General features: G+C 35.2%; 2 pseudogenes; one reads left to right on the forward strand and one right to left on the reverse strand.

Moving 5' to 3' along the window:
- Nucleotides 1-369: 369 nt before the first annotated feature.
- Nucleotides 370-1,481, reverse strand: LOC102879527 (annotated as a pseudogene).
- A 6,221-nt stretch (nt 1,482-7,702) lies between these two features.
- LOC112485739 lies at nt 7,703-7,821 on the forward strand (annotated as a pseudogene).
- Nucleotides 7,822-8,260: the final 439 nt, after the last annotated feature.

Here is an 8,260-nt window from a genome sequence, read left to right on the forward strand (position 1 = left end):
CCCCTTGGACTTTGTTTCCTCTTCTATCAGGGGAGTCTTGGTCAGACAGCACAGTTGGCCTCCTCACACATACTTTAAAGCCCACGAGATCTGGAAGAATTTGCCAGTACTGTTTGGTTAGTGCTTATTCATTTTGGGATAAAGAGACCTGGCCAGTCAGTCTTTGCATATGGCAACTTTTTTTTTTTTTTTTTTGGTATTTTGTAACACTTTTATTAAGAGTAAACTCATATCAATATTCCTAAACTGTTAACAGTAGAGAACTGAAGTATCAAAGGAAGCACATTAAGAATCATATGTAACAGACAAAACCCCTTAAATTTTCTTATTGCCTTTATACAATATATTTAAGCAAAACTGAATTCTTTATTAAGCAAACATTTTTGCATATGTTACATTCTCTTTATCTTTTTGTGCCTTATCTTTCATTTGACTTTCAGCAATTCTGCCTGGATAGCTTTATATTTTAGTGCTATCTCCGAGCTGTTTTAAGAGCAGTCAATGCTTGATCATATTTTTTTAATCCTTGCCATCCTTGAGCTCTATAGTACAGTGTTCAGGTATTTGACGGATCTGTTTCAAGAGCCTCCAAACAACTGTCAATTGTTCCTGGCTAATTTGACATCTTTGGTTGACAAACACCAGTATTCATCATGCAGCTTAAAGCTATAGGTTGCAGCTTCGATCTTTCTGCTTTCTCAATAGCAGCTTTTGAAACTTCCACGTATCTTAAAACTTTATATATTTTTTAATGTCCATCTCCCAGTTCTGAGACTTAAAAAAAGTATTTATAATGTTTTTTATTTAAGTTATTAATAATGTTTTATCTACATTTTTAAAATCTATATCTGCTTCTGGGAACTCTCCGTGATTGTCACCAGAGCCAACTTTTGGGAATATTTCCCAATTATCCCCTTCCTTCAATTTTCTGCATTCTGCAATAACTCACACTTTGGCAGGTTTTTTACCTTTCACTTCTACATTTTCCAGAATTCCCGCCATACCCATTCCTTTAATTATTATTTTTTCCCCTTTCCTTTAATTATTTGGCCAAATACCTATGTTTCCCACCTAAGCGTGCAGTTGGAATTGTTGTAATAAAGAACTGAGAACCATTTGTATTACAGCCTGCATTTGCCATGCTCCATAAACCCTCCTGCTCATGCTTATAATAGAAACTTTCATCTTCAAATTTTTCACCATAAATACTTTCTCCACTTGTCCCATTCTGATTTGAGAAGCCTTTTCCCTGAATCATAAGTATTTTAATAATTTGACGAAACAGACATTCTTTGAAATGGAGAGGTTTCCCAGTGTTGGGTCCAATGCTTTTTCCTGTACACGATGCACAAACATTTTCTGCAGTTCGTGTACAATTCTAAGATAATTTGACCAACTTGCTTGCCTCTGATGTCCACGTCAAAGAAGACTCAGTGGTTCCTGGGGTTGGAGGGCTTAGCTTAGGGGGATACATGTGACATTTTGACTTGCAGATAGATGTGTTTGGAAGTGGGTCTGGCAACATTCTTAAACAAATATTTTGTATCTGAACAAGGAGAGTCTTTGGTAAAATCATAGAGTAGGCTTTTATCTTCAGTGACCATCTACCTTCCTCTCTATGCAACCTGAGCAAATTTTGCTCATTCTCACCCTGGCTAAACAGTGTCTTCTGGCTTTCTGAGATACTTAGCTTGAAAGCCATGGCTTCCTTATAGGATGCTTTAGCCCTCCTCTGCAGTGCCTCAGGCTCTATGCCTTTCCCATCTCTTTCAGTTTACCTCCAAACTTTATCTGACTTAGTTCCAATCCCTAAGTGCTCTAATTTTCAGGCAAGAATGGGTGGCCACTACACATCAGATATTCTATAAGTCCTGTTAATACATTAGATTGCTTACATTTTTTATCTCTCTTGGTTAATAGAATGTCAGTCTAGATAAAAAGGTAGAAAATTAAAACATTTCAACAGACGAGTAGGAAGAGCCTTTACAGGCCTTGTATTTCACATTCTTTCAATAATTGCCTGCTCCACAAATAACTAGAACTCATTTTGTGGATATGTTTATGTTTCTTTTTTTCTTCAAGACATTTTAAAGAAACTATAAATAAGCAGTTTGAGAGTTTTAAAAATAAAGAATAAAGGAAAAAATATTACCTTTACATTTACTCCAGGTAAGTCTTTGGAACTGGAAGAGTACTCGGAGGCTACACAGATTTTGTCTATTTGTTTTAGTAGACTTTAAGATATAACCTAGTCTAATTGTCTTACTTATAAAGCCATGAAACAAAAATACGGAAAAGAGAAGTATTTATAAGGTCACAGAGACTGGTTACTGGCAGAATGGGAACCAGAACATAATTTTAATAAAATTGATATGATACATTTTATTTTCATAAAGATCAGTAGCTTTAAATATTCATTCTAAACATTGGGGCTTTCTATGTCCTGTTATAAAGATAATTCTTCTAACAACATTCTCTCATTTTTTTCTCATAAGCTGCATCTTTAATTTCCTTTTAAATCTAACTCAAATTCACTTTCCTGTAAGAAAATGAGTGACTCCCTTACTACAAACTTATCTTACTTGACATCTCATCAGCTTTTCGTAAATATTTTTAGTATGTTTATGTTTAGCACGCACTTACTTATTTAAAATGAAAGTTACTGTGCCTAGTGTGTCTTATTTTTCCATAAATAAGCATTTTCCCTTTTCACTTCATTGAACCAATGGATGCTTTGAAATGCTGCTGATGCCAAAATGCTTTGGATTTTCTTTTTATCTCATCCTGTTTCCTCTACCTTTTTTCTTCTGGGCCACCTGAATCTGAAAACAGAAGCTGCAGTGGAGATTAAGTGAGCAATTCTAGGCTGATTGCAATTGAAAGCAACTTCATCTGGTGTTCAGGAGGATGTAACATAAGGGAGGCTGGTAACATTTTACTTATAGTACATTCAAAGCCAAAAAATCTGTAAATAAATAGTCAGGAGGTATGAAAAGCTGGTTGTAAAGGGAAAAAAAGTACAAGAGTTTTAAAGACATGAGGGAAACAGTATTTAATTTAGATCAACCTTCTGTCTCTGCTTTTTATATCCTTGCTGTGAACTCAGGAAGATGAGCTCCCAATTTAATTGTGGGTGTGTGTCTAGGTAGCTGTGTGTTCGGAGATCTCTTAAATTTTTGCCCATCATCTGATCCCTATAATGCCCTGAAAGAACCCAGGCTTCCTGGAAAATCTCAGATTTGCTTCTTGGGAGTTTATTTCTTTCTGGTGCAATCTGATTCACCATGATATTTATAGCGAATGTTTTGCTTTTGTACTGGTGACTTGGGCTCACGGTGCATTTTTCTAGACAGTGTTGTCATGAAATGTGACTTGCAAAGCTATTTAAAGGCTAAAGCAGACTTTAAAATTTTTTTCTTTTGGGCAAGTATCAAGATCAAAGGCTGTACTATTTCTTAATAACTTTCTCTACCCCTCCTTGCCTCTGCTAGATCCTGTCGAGGATTTTGATACTTAAAAATTAGTAGAAAAAAACATCAGAACAAATAAGATACAGTATTTCACTCCCCTATCATTAACTGAGGGTATACATTTTAGTCTCTTTCTCAGAGATATCAGAAGTGAAAGTCAGTCTGATTTAAATGTATTATTGAAAGGATTGTAGTGTTTTGGAGTGCTCAACACTGAGGAGCCCCATTTTCCCACTCCTGAAATAATTAGTGTGCAAGAGGTATTGTGCAGCAAACGAGGTTCTCTGTTTCTTTCTCTTCTTCCTTTCTATTCCTTTGGGTGGAGTAATAAAGGCAGGAACTTTGTCTAACAATGCTCAGAAATCGTTTATAAAAGGTGATCAGTATTAACGAGATGACTTGTTTACCTTTTCTTTCTTTCTTTTTTCTTTTGTAGATCCTCTGTTATGAAGAATCGACTGACCTAAACTTACACCTGGAATGGTCAATAAGTATTATGCACTAGATTTTCAGGACAAAGCCAAGAATGGTGGTCATTGTAAACTTGAGAAGCCTCCAGGATGGAGCCCGGATATTCTGGGGAAGTCAGAGGGGTTGAAGAAACAGATGTGAAAGAAGGAGGGAGGAAAGAAGAGGAAGAGAGGTAAAAGAGGGAAAGACAGGAAGACGCTCAACCCAGGCAGACTTTAAACCAGTGATTTTCAACAAGGGGCAGTTTTGCCCCACTTTCATTTGGCAGTGGACGACATTTGGCCATTTCTGGAGTCATATTTGACTGCTACAACTTGGGGTTAGATGATCCTGGTGACTAGCAAATAAAGCCGGGAATGCTGCTAACCACCCCCTGATGTACAGGACAGCTCCCACAAAAAAAGTTTCATCGAGCCCAAAATGTCAATAGTGCCGTGGCTGAGAAACCTTCTCTAAACCAACTGAGAAGGAACTCAGTGGAAAAGTTATATCTTGCAACCGCCTCTGCACATGTATGCACGATCAGCTAATGATGGTAGATTGTTTTCTTTCTGGTAATGTACTGTACCTATAAGCTGTCCCAGACATTGTGGGCACAGCTGAGGTTTTATATTAGGTTTCACCTCCATCCATTTCTTACCTGAGACTCTATATGTAAACATAACTATATATATTTTTCTTCTTGGCATATTAAACTTCTTCAGTCTTCCTAGGTTATATCTTCAGTAGTTCTACTTCTGGCCTTTTACCTCAGCGGAAACATATTTTTTAGAAGAACAATCCTTGAATCACTGATTTATTCATGTCTTCAAGGTATTGTTGTAGATTCTTCAGATATATCAGTACATCGGTGAACAAAACAAAACAAAATATCTAGCTTACATACTAGCAAAGAAGACAGACAATAAACAATAGACATTGTAGTTAAATAAAGGATATAATATGTTACAGAGATTTTTTAAGAAAAAAATGTAAGGCAGTGAAGGAGGAGCAGGTGGTGTGGAGTATTAGCAGTGTAATGAGGGAAGACCTCATTGACAAAGTGACACAAAGTACAGAGGTGAAGCAGGGAGGAAATAGTTATGTACATTCTTGTTTTCCTTTCAAATGCTAACCTTTGGTAAAGAAGCTGTACATGCAGTGATGAGTTGAATAATCCTTAGTGCATCCAGTAAATTTTCTTTCAAGGAAGCCTGTATCCAGGAGCATTTTTTTAAAACAGCTTTGCCAATCCAATTTGTGAATTGGTTCACTGGTCTGAAGTTTAAAATGTAGGTCATCTGGAAATGCAGGAGATAGGTTATGGTTCAATAATTTATTGAGGCCTCTGTGGTGTTACAGAAAGTGAATGAAGGCGGATTTCCAAAGGAACATGGTTATTTAGCCAGCACAGTATCTGTTATTACTCTTGCTATGCAGTCATAAATAGCACACATTGTAACTTTAAGCCATGTAGCCTTCATTTATTCACTCACTTCAGAGAAGTTTTTAAATACTTATAAAGGGCAGTGCACTGTGTACAAAGACGTGGAAGGCAGAGTGCTGAAACTTACAGAGCTCACGTTCAGAAGAGATAGACATTTCTTCTTAGAGTGTAGTAAGGTGTAATCAAGATAGAAATCAAATGTCATAAAAATACAGGCATACCTACTTTTACTGCACTTCACTTTATTGCACTTTGCAGATACTGCATTTTTTCCAAATTGAAGGTTTGTGTTGACCAAGTATATTGGCACCATTTTTCCAACAGTCTCAGATGATGGTTAGCGCTTTTTATCAATAAAGTATTTTTAAATTAAGCTATCTCTCTCTCTCTATTTTTATACATAATGCTAACATACACTTAATAGGCTACAGTATAGTGTAAACATAACTTTTATATGTACTGGGAACCAAAACATTCATGTGACTCACTGCGATATCAGCTTTACTGCGGTGGTCTGGAACCGAACTTACAATATCTCCGAGGTCTGCCTGGACAGAGCACCAAGTAAAAGAAATCAGAGCTGAAGGCACTGAAGAGGCTCCACGGACAAGATGGCATTTGAATAAGTCTTAATTGATGCATATAGTTGAAATAGGAAGAAAGGGGAAGTGGGGAGAGCATTCCCGGAGTACAACAAAGCAGCAGAGATGGGAAGCAGTCAAAAAGCATTTTGGAAGCTGTAGGTTAAGCATACATTGTTCTGTGATCACAAGCAAATTTTTGCTTAAAGCTGTTGAGAGCCCGAGGTGTTCAGACCATAGAAACTGAGACAACTAAATTTTCTGGCCCTTCTCTCAGTTCCAAAATGAGGACAAGTACATCAGTAAGGTTATGACATTATTTTGGAAGGGTTAGATTTTCTTCATAATATTTTTCTAATGTGGACTTAAGTTTTTCACTTGAAGATCCTTGTCTAATTGAAAGACCTCACCAGTCTAAAACCTTGCTTCCAAGGCGCTCATGCTTATCTGACCCTTACCAAAATCCTGAAGTCCACTTTGCAGTGAACCCTCCACATTTGAAAATCTTCCTCTCAAATTGGTCTCCTCCTATTCCTCCTGGACACTGTGTGTTACCAATATCATTACTCTTCTACATTGCAACCGTGGTTGATTTTTTAATTGTTAAGCTGTACAATACCTGCTTAAAAAGGAAATTATGTATTAACTTAAAAGACCAATAACTATGGTACCATAAAGCAATTGCTTGAAATTTTGGTACATTTAAAACCTAATTTTTAAAATGTAGCATTCAAGATACTATACATGAGGCAAAATATATGCTCAAAATCCAATAGCATACATTACCTTGCCTGTCCCATAACTATAAATAATAGACACAGTCTTCAGAACTGAGTTATTTAATCAGAGTGAATACTTATTGATCATTTATTAAAGATTCTAGGCACTTTACGTGGCTTTTTAGCATTGCTACTTTATTTCGGGCAGTAACTATATAAAATAAGGATTATTATTGTGGCCATTTTACAGATAGAGAAACTGAGATTCAGAGATATTAAGGAACCCAACTATGGTCTAGTTGAGGAAAGGATGCAAGCTATTTGAAGACCTGTTTCTTGACAAAGAAACTTTGGAAAAATGGGACCTGCTTGCTCACTCCATGATGCTAGCAAAAAAAATCATATTCTTGCATCTCTACTTAAGAAGTGAGATATCTGACTTGCAGAGAGGTAGCTTCCTTATTTTTATCTATCTATCTATCTATCTATCTATCTATCTATCTATCTATCTATCATCTATCTAATCTATCATCTATCTATCTATCTATCATCTATCTAATCTATCATCTATCTATCTATCTATCATCTATTTATTATCTATCTATCTCTCTATCTATCTATCTATCTATCTATCTATCTATCTATCATTTATCTTCTATTATCTAATCTATCATTTATCATGTATCATCTTTAACCAGAGGAAATTGATTTTATTTAAATGCAATCTATTAAAGTAGAAATAGATTTGTATAATTTATGTTGCTTTTTTTAAAATTTAAAAAGTAGTAGTACATTTTATAAGTGTCTCTCTGGATTTTACTGTTGGTTTCACATAATATAGTATAATGTCTGTTTAAAAGAACATAATGCAGAAATTCAAAACTGTACATTACTTTAAAAGTTACTTTCATTAAGAAGTTTTTAAAACTTTTATTTAAATATTTTTATAATGAGAATAGAAGTAAAAATTTAAAGATAAAGTACTACCCAACTAGCCTTTGTTGTTGTTGTTTTTTAATTTAAAACTGTTTATTGGTCTATGGCCATGCCACCCTGAACGTGCCCGATCTCATCTGATCTCAGAAGCTAAGCAGAGTCAGGCCTGGTTAGTACTTGGATGGGAGACCACCTGGGAAGACCAGGTGCTGTAAGCGTTAAAAAAATTAATAAAATAAATTTGTTTATTGTAGTGTGCATATTGTCAACATTTTCTACTAGATAAGTATAACATGAACAGAAAAGCATGTACTGATACATAAAATATAATTAGAGAATTTGTTGTAGATATTGAACATTTTTATGTTTCCAAGTGTTAGTGTTACAGAACATCTTCTCAGTTTTACTGCACTTTAAAAATTGTTTTTGAAAATGTGTTAAACTTAATAGTAGGTGTTGACAGAGTTCACAAAAGTGTTTGAGAAGAATATACTTTCTATACAAGTGAGGCCCTGAAACTTTAAAGCTGAGGTCATAGTTTGTATCAATATGATAAATATTCACTATTTTATTGTATAGATTGCTTAGAGAAAATTATAGTAATATTTTACTGATAACAAATCTAACAAGACAACATGTTAAGGAATACCAAATTTA

This window comes from Pteropus alecto, unplaced genomic scaffold, assembly GCF_000325575.1.
Source record: "Pteropus alecto unplaced genomic scaffold, ASM32557v1 scaffold5, whole genome shotgun sequence".
NCBI lineage: Eukaryota > Metazoa > Chordata > Mammalia > Chiroptera > Pteropodidae > Pteropus > Pteropus alecto.